Source organism: Lissotriton vulgaris, unplaced genomic scaffold (assembly GCF_964263255.1).
Source record: "Lissotriton vulgaris unplaced genomic scaffold, aLisVul1.2 SCAFFOLD_707, whole genome shotgun sequence".
Taxonomy (NCBI): Eukaryota; Metazoa; Chordata; class Amphibia; order Caudata; family Salamandridae; genus Lissotriton; species Lissotriton vulgaris.
In genome coordinates, this window is record NW_028251703.1 from 673,887 (window position 1) to 683,155 (window position 9,269).

A 9,269-nucleotide genomic window follows, 5' to 3' on the forward strand; every position below is an offset into this window, starting at 1 on the left:
CTGTTGGCCGCGTCTCGTGTTTTGCGTTCTTGCCCCTCGACAGACCCCGCCCGAGCAGGGACAGTCTCAGCGGCCCCCAGTCGGGGTCTCCTGGGCAGGGCCTCTTCGCGTCTGCACACCGGATGGCAGAGGGTCCGGTTTTCGGCGGTTGCACCCCCTCCTATGGGCCAGGCACGCTGCAGGCTCTCCCGCTTGGTGGATAGGATCTGTAACCCCCCCGCACCAGGCTGATGCGTCTGGGCCAGCACGTGGGCCCCGAGCTTCCTCCGTGGGTCTCTGCGTGGTTTCACTGCGTGACTCCGTCCCCCGGGGGCACCAATGCTCCTTACCGCTGATCGGGGCTCGTAGCTGCTTACACTTCGACCCTGCGGGCAGATGAGGCGCGAAGGTCGCCGCTGCCGTTTCGTGCAATACTCCAGGCCTCCCGGTGGGGGGGGGGAAGATGAGGATTCGGCGCCGCGTGGCGCGCTCCAGTCCGTGTCTGTTCCCCCGCGGAATGCGTGGTGCTGCCAGCCCTGCACAGGTGACGTGTCGATGCTTGTGCGAAGTCCGCAGGGCAACGCCAGTAGTTGATGGCCCCAGGTAGTGTTGCGGTTTGTCGGGCGGGAGCCGGGATGCGTCCACCCACCCAGGCCGGCTCGGTCTTACTTCCGCCGGGCCAGCGCACCACGCAAGGCCGGTGCTGTCTTTCCGCCGGTAGGCCCAGATTCGGTCGCGCGGAGTTCGGCAGGCTCCGGTCTTCTGATTCACTTGAGAGTCGGACCGGTGACACCGCTTCGTGTCCGGACCCGATCGCCGCCGCTTCAGGTGGGCAAGATAGCGGATGAGTGTGACGGATTTAGAAAAAGGCCACATTGCCTTCAGGAGCTCTCACGCTAGGCTGCCTCCATGCTTGGCCGCTAGCCACGCCCCTCAATCTAGACATTTTTAATCACCACACTTTCCCTTTCACTTGTCACCCAATCAAAAAATTCTGCTCCGCAGTAATTCTGGTGTAGAAGCACACCGGGGAGGCGCTCAGCCTCTCCTGGTGGGGCCCAATGATGAAGCATGTCACCAACTAGGATGGTGAGTGAGGGCTTTCAAAAGAATTAAATAAGATTCTTCATGCCTGCTCTTCTCGTAAGAAGGCACACTCTTTTGTTGTTTTCATGACCTTGACTGGGTGACCAAGAGTGCTCCTAAAATATTTATCCCTCCTTCTCCTGTTAAGAATAGGCAATACATGCATCAGTCAAAGGAAAACCTCAAGCAATGATTAAGGAATTGTATGACCAGAAAGCAATGTTGACCTGATATCAGGATGGTCAGGAAGTGTTGGTGCTAAAGTCTATTTGCTCCAGGGCTTTGGAGGACAAATTGTGTGGGTCATACAAAGTAGTTAGGAAAGTGTCTTAGGAAAATGATTTGGTGGACAGAGTGCCACATGAGAACCGAAAGGGGTGTTCCACATAAACAGGCTAAGGCCTTACCTCTGGAGAGACTACACAGTGAATTTTAGGGCTATGACAGAGGAGGTTGGGAAAGACAGTTAGACTCTTCTTTCCTTGCTGAATTGTAACATGAACAATGGCACTGTGAAAGAGGTACATTTAGCTCCTGAGGTAATGCCTGTGCAGCAAAGAGAATGTAGAGATGTGTGGGGATGGTTTGCCAATCTCTTTTTGATGACTCCAGGGTTGACACCTGTCTCTGTGTATGACATAGACACAGCTGACAGTTTGCCAGTGAAGGGCAGAATGTTCAGAACGTCTGACCAGGTTCAGGGATGCATTACAAGGAATGTTGCCAAGATTCTGGACCTGGGAGTCATTGAGAGATCCTGTAGTCAGTCCTTGGTCGGTTCCTGCAGTTCTAGTACCAAACTAAGGGTCTACTGACTAACCTAAACTGATGCCCAGCCAACCCAGGGCGAATGAGGTTGTTGATCAGTTAGGTGCTGTAAAGTACTTGAGCACCTTGGATCTGACCAGTGGTGACTGGCAGATCACTTTGGTACCAAATGCTAAGGAGAAGACTGCATATTCTACACCAAAAGGGCTGTATCAGTTTAAGGTGATGCCCTTTGGGTTGAAGATTGCTCCTGCCACCTTTCAGCACCTGGTGAACCATATTCCTGCAGGATTGGCTGAGTTGTGGCCTACTTGGGGTGATATTGCAGTGTTAAGTCTTGGAGGAACTACCTAAGGCACCGGGAGCAGGTCTTGGCAAGGATAAAGGAGGCAAAACTGCCCATTAAGGCAACTAAGTGTCATATGGGACAGCCCTCTGTAGTCTACCTTGGACATGAGGTGGGGAATGAGAAGATTCGCCCGTTGTATGCCAAAATTCAGTCTATGATGGCGTGGGAGGTACCTACTACCTAGACTGAAGTGAGGGCTTTTTTTAGGACTCACTAGGTATTTACATGAATTTTGTGGCCAACTATGGAAGTATAGTTGTCCCCTTGACTGCTTTGACCTCTAGGAAGCAGCCCAGGAAGGTCATTTGGACTGCAGAGTGTCAAAAGGGATTTGAGTAACTGAATAAGGCACTATGCACAGCACCAGTACTGAAAGCAGCTGACTATAGTCAGCCATTCATTGTACAGATGGATGCCTCTGTCAACGTTGTTGAAGTGGTATTAGCCCAACTGGAAGATATGGAGCCTTTATTAGTAGGAGAGATCTCTACCCACAGAGTAGAACTGTTCAGCTATTGGGAAGGACTGCTTTGCCAAAATGTGGGCTTAGCGAACATTCCGCCCTTATTTGTTTGGAACTAAGGGGTTGATTAGGAAGTCCGTCCGCCATCCTGTCGGAGGAAGGGACTGTCCGCCACAGGGGCGGAGGTCCCGTGCGTCAAATTAGGATGCATCCACCACAGTGGCGGGTGCATCCCGCATTTTTAACATTGCGGCGGTCGGTGCTGAAAGCACCGGCGGCCGCAATGCTAAAAATGCATGTTGTACGTTTCAAAGCACAACATGACAGGCACCGCGCGGTGCCTGCCATGTTGTACTTTGAAACGCAGGGGGGTACCATAGGTACCCCCTATGTGCACTCCTCACCACCCCTTCACTCTGGGGGCCCGCAACAGGCCCCCAAAGCAAAGACCGTATGCCTTTCCACGGAGACAATGCCGCCGTGGAAAGGCATAGGACCGCCGGCATCGTAATATGGTTGGCGGTGTCTCACAGACACCGCCACCATATGTAAGCACTTTTTTCGCCGGTCGCAAAGGCGACCGTCGGAAAAGCGGCAGACGGTCTTGCCGTCCGCCGCGGACCCCCCAGCCATCCTAATGTGGCGGAGGTCATTTCAAGGAATATGGCGGACGGATTTCCCCTGCCAGCCCAGCGGAGGCAATCCGTCCGCCATCCTAATCAACCCTATGTTTGTTGTGTAAACAGATCATAAGCCACTGAAATGGTTGATGGCTATGAAGGGAGAGAATCCCAAGTTGTTGGGATGGTCTATTTCTTTGCAAGGGTTAAACTTTGTGGTGAAGAACAGAGCCAGATTGAGCCACAGGAATGCTGATGGACTTTCCTGCCAGTTTTACCAGTCGGACCACCCAACCACCTCTCCGGTTAGCAGGTGGTTTGGGGTATCCTGATCTGGGAGGTGCGTCAGCTGGGAAGGAACAGTCCTCTGCACAAGCGCAGAGGTGGAAGAATACCGTGTAGTGATCAGTAGGAGCGAACAGCTCATTTTCACCCTGGGTCATTGGAGTGAAGCCTACAGGCTCATTCAAAAAGATCAACTGCGGTGTGCTTAACTCATCCTTGGTCTACATCAGGTAGATGTGGAGTGCTCTGCATGACAGGTGTTGTGAGGCACTGGATGTGCATGTGTCTGGGAAGGGTACAGTAGAGGGATAGAGTAGTATTGTGCAGTATATGTGTATTTAGTGCATATACTGAATGTATTTATGCCTGCCTGGAATACATTAGATGAGAGATGCAATGCTGTGCAGTGCGCGCACAATGGAAGCATGTGCTGGGTGTATGTGTACTTGCGTGAAGTACAATACATGAAGGGTGAAGTGTAGTGCAGCACGCACCTGGCGAGTGTGTGGGCTGGCAATATGTGTGTTTGAAAAAAGCACACCTTGGTACAATACCGAAACGCTACATTACTGAAGGTGTGTGCTGACTGTATGTGTTACTGTAATGGGACAATATATGGAGGTAACAATGCTGGGCAATAGGTGTGCTGGGAATGTACACTGAATGCAAGTATGCCTGCAATGGTACATAACATGGAGGACCTTGGGTTCCGTTTTGGGAAGCCCAGGCCTGACTGGTGAAGACCTGGAGAGTAGAGGAATACCCCCAGACAGTTTTGTGTATTACTGCATTCCTGCGAGCTGGGTGTGACACACACTGAATTAAGGGAGGAGCAGACTCTCCCTTTACACTACAAAATGGTGCTCTTTGACTGTGTGATGGATCACAAGGAATGGGCTTGGACACATCTCAGGAAGGAGATGTAGTTGATAAGGGAATCATGAAGAGTAGGGCTGGGAGTCTAGGATTAACCTTTTGAAGCACATGTCACTGCACTGTGGCTGATATCCAGGTGTGAACTCTGGTCACTCGAATGAACTGAGTTGTGGGTTAATCATCTTCAGAGTCTTTCCTGCTGTGACAAATAGCCTTTAAAGAGAAAAGAAGAAAAGGAAAAATGTAAACCACAAAAAAAGCAGAATCGCAACATAAAACTTTGACCACTCAGACCATAAATCATATTTGCTGTCTGGAAATGGCCTATAAGAAGGGCAGGTTGAGACCCCACAAGTTGTCATCTGCCAAGCAGCCAGACAGGCTGTGTGAGAAGAGGAAGCTCTGCAAGTCTACTGCCTGTGACTAGGACTGGAGGCAAAGGCCTGCTAGTATCCTTGCTGGATGAGGAGACATCACCCAGGCAAAACCAAAATCACCTTTCCTGTAGCCTGGAAAACCAGCATCTGCCTGGTTGCAGAGACCAGTGTGCTTGGAGTAGAAGAGTCGTTTAAGGGAGCAAGGTCAACTGGGGAGCCCTGCCGATAGGACTCCCTGAGCAAGGTGTGAGGTAACGCATGTAATCCTAAGTCCTTATGTTTTGCAACTGGTTCTTATGTAAAGCGCTCTGACACCTTCGGGTAAAGTTTACGCTATATAAAATCGCATTAAATAAAATAAAAATAAAAAAGCTGTGCACCAATGGGGTCATTGCCCGTGTGCAAGAGCTATGAGGCGACCCCCGTATACCAATGAAGGGCTGCATTTTTACTGAGCCAGGTAGTGAGCATCCTGCAAAAAGCACCAGGCCTGCACCACCTTGTTGAGGTGACCCTGTATGTTAAAGGGAGCCACTGTTGACCTATTTGTTGCCAGAGCAACAAGTCTTGTGTCTGCCTTAATTGGTAACCGTGCATTCCAGGCGGGGCAGCTGTGGTAAGGGTGAGTTCAGCGGCGTAGTCTGCACCTCGACTTGAAGTACAGTGGCAATCCTGTATGCCAGAAGGGGAGGCTGCTATCAACATTGCTAGAGGTTTGGGTCATTGCCCGGGTAGATGATTGTGGCTGTGACTGTCACACTAAGACATGCAACTGACTGATTCCCCCAAGGACAGTGAAGGCCATCGCCAGAGATGTTGCACTCTCGATGGGTTCCAGTCGGGAACTGGAGGATCGAATCCCAGCCTCCTCTGTGACTTACTCCGTCTTCGCGGAGTGGGAGCTGCTCCAATTGAAAGCCGGAAGCGCTGCTCAAGGATGAGAACCTGTGACTGCCAGGTGCTGTGTGTGTACTGAAAGCTCCCCGACTTCACTGAACAGGATCAGGACTTGTGTTGGCCCTTGGAGAGCGCACTCGCTTCACCACTGAACAGTTCCAAACTGCCAGAGAGAGTAAGACTTGAATTTGGCCTCTGGAGCTCCTGGGGACTCGCTGCTGACGGTGCTACACACCTATGATTAATTCCTGAATAGTTAAAAGGGAACTCTTGACTATTCCTTGAATGTGGCCACCAGTGAATGAGGAATAACCTGACCATGCTATCTAATCGTCTGTAGATCCCATGGCTACCCGAAGGCTTCCCAGTGCTAATCCTAACCAGTTATAAGGAAAAGGGTGGACAGGCATTTGCCTGACAACTGCTAGAGCCCCGACCTCAAGGGGATTGTGTTGTTGCTCATAAATGTTGTTATTCATTTGCATGTGTAGAGTTGGAAATAAAATACTTCTCTTCTTATAAAAGTAAGTATTTGACTGGACATTGATTTATTGTTTAGTACTGTGTGCACTTTGACGTATGCGCTGTGTTCCCTCATCTGTAACTATTCTTCCACCACAAGGGAGATATTGACTGCTTGTCCACAGCTACCACGTAGAGTCAAGTGAAGAAGGGATACTTAGTCCCATTTCTCAGGATGGATAGTAGGTCGGCCCCCGGGACATCAGGAGTAAAAGGCCTAAACCACCACGGTTGGGTCCAGTAACCCTTGCATGCCCCATGGCCTTCTGAAAGAGGTTCCAACACTATAGAATCCAGCCTCACTCTGAAAACTACCAATAGATTCTGTTCTTGCCTGCTGCATTATGGCACCTCTTTAAGGTTGTAAAACAAGACTTTCCCTATGACACATGGCGGAGATCTATTGATTCATTACTTCCAGGTTGGGTTCAGCACAAAACGTACAACAGCTACTCAATCATGTTTGCTTTGCAACTCTGTGTCTTGCTGGACGGCTTTGGTGCCTTATCTGTTCACACCCAGCAACCCTTAAAGCGCATTTGTGTTATTTTTAGACACTTTCTGGGAGTTCATTACTTACTTAGTTACCCGCTTCCTTATGCTATATTCTCTTCCTCATCCTTCTGTTGTTGAAGTCCTGCTAGTTCATTGGTATCTTCACCTCCTCTGGATCCACTACTGTAGAATCCCTGCTCACACTGTGGGTAAAGCATTCCTTCAGTAAACTTTTTACCTACTAACTAAGTTGATGTACATGTTACATGTACTATGTCCTACAATAGGGGATGGACTTGCATCAGGGAAAATCTGGAGCATGAGTTTGATAGTTTGAGTTAAAGGCTAACATTGCAAATACTCATTGTAGGCTACTTAGAGACAATCCATCTTCTCTACTCCTGCAGACAGTTACCTCTCCCCACAGGTCTGCGAGAGATACAAGTCCATTCCATATATTTTTGTGTCTGAGTATGGACACTTGTGCATGGCAGGGCCATGGTTTATTTCTTTGCCTCCAGCATGGAGAAGGCGAGAGGGGTGGGGTTAACATGCAAGGGCATTCAAGTAAGATGTGTTTTATGAAGAATCCTGAAAGATGCCTGGTGGCTGTAACCTAAGGCACTGTTCTTTGGAGGTCAGTTTTGACAGATTGGGCTCTTTCTTGGGCAACTGATTTAAGTCTTCCAATTTATGAGAACACGTTTTATTTTTGAAGGTGCTCACATGGTTTTTAAAGAAAATTAATTTGTGCATTTTTAGTTAATTAAGTGACAACTTTGTGTTTACATGGGGGGGTCTAATCGCAACTTTAGATTGGAAGGCCTGGAGCTGGGCTTGGCTGCACTGAACAGGGCTCTAGGCTCGACCCAAACAGAGTGGCCTCACATACCAATGGGCTCTGGTCACTTGCAAAGAAGGGAAAGGGGTTGAAGAGCAGAAAACGGAGGGAGAGAGGTGGCTATTATAATTTTTTTTACAATTCTGTTTTGTTGTTTTATTTTACAGACAATCGTCCACTGTACCATAATTGAAAGGTTTGCAGATGTGGATCTCTCTAGAACCACATCAACCTGATTTAGAATTTCTTGGTTTTTTTCCAGCCATTTTTAGTTTTTCCCTGTGTTTCATTGTACTTGCCAGGTCGTCTGCTGTGGCGCCTCACAAGATTTTTGGCTTCCCCCTATGGGTTTCTTTGTTTATTTAAGCTCTTTGTCTTATTATATTTTTTTAAATGTATTTAATACTTGTGCTCAATCATGTTGGAGGATGCTTGCAGGCAGCACTTTGAAAATCCCCTTACTAAAAGTTAAGCAGCAGCGCATGCGCTGCTCTAGGCTCGACCCAAACAGAGTGGCCTCACATACCAATGGGCTCTGCTCACTTGCAAAGAAGGGAAAGGGGTTGAAGGGCAGAAAACGGAGGGAGAGAGGTGGCTATTATAATTTTTTTACCATTCTGTTTTCTTGTTTTATTTTACAAACAAGCATGTGCATCCAAAAGTAACATGAACAGAGTCAAACATAAATAGTAACTGCAGTTGAGTATAATTGCTTACTGTTTTTTATTTTCATGTAATTTACAGGAAACAAAGGAATATTGAACAGTTGGGTCTGTAAAAGAATAGTAGACATGACAACCTTGAGTTGGTAGGAGGGAAGGAGGGGTGACCCCACATCCATCCTTACCACCCTGAGGTGAGTGCAAAGAACCGTCTAAGATACACCCTCGCTATTTAACCCATCAAACCACACACCATTCCTTGTTTTGCACATGTGAAAAGGTAGCACTACTCCCCAACATCATGTTTGATTACACCTGAAATCTTAATCCCTGTGTTCTTGGGTACATCTAAGGAGGTCTGGTGTTCTTTTTATGTTTTAATAGAAGTATTGAGGGAGAGGCACATCTAAAAGGGGTTAGACAAGCAAAAGAAAGTAAGAGCTGGGGGAGATGACAGAGTACAGCAGAGAGCTGAACATAAGGGGCAAAACAGCTCTATAGAACAAGACGCTCAAGGAAAGGGAGATGGAGAAGGAGTGATGTGTATGTAATGGCAGAATCAGTGGAAGAAGGGAAGAATGTTGGTTAGGCAAAAGGAATAACATGCAAAAAATGAAATGTAATCAGCTTCGGGAGAGTGAGAGGGTGGAAAAGGAGAAAATGTAACTTACATAAGAGCAGCGGTGTAACTCAAAATGATGGGGTCCCTCTCGGCAGAATGTGATGATGGGCCAGAGTCTCCCACATCTCACAGATATTCGCAATCGGTTGCCGATTGGATGACGCTCAATTCCTTGAAGCTGAATGGCGACAAGACCGAGGTGCTGATATTCAGAAAGGACAGGGACGCCTGGTCGAGTGAATGGTGGCCGCCATCACTGGGAACCTGTCCGACCCCTTCACAGTCGGCAAGAAACCTGGGGGTCATCTTTGACATTGAGCTGGCCATGAACCTACAGATCAATAGAACTGTAGCTACCTGCTGGGGAGTTCTAAAAATCCTTCGCAGAATAGCTCACTACTTATCCCCGCAGGCAAGAAAACAAACA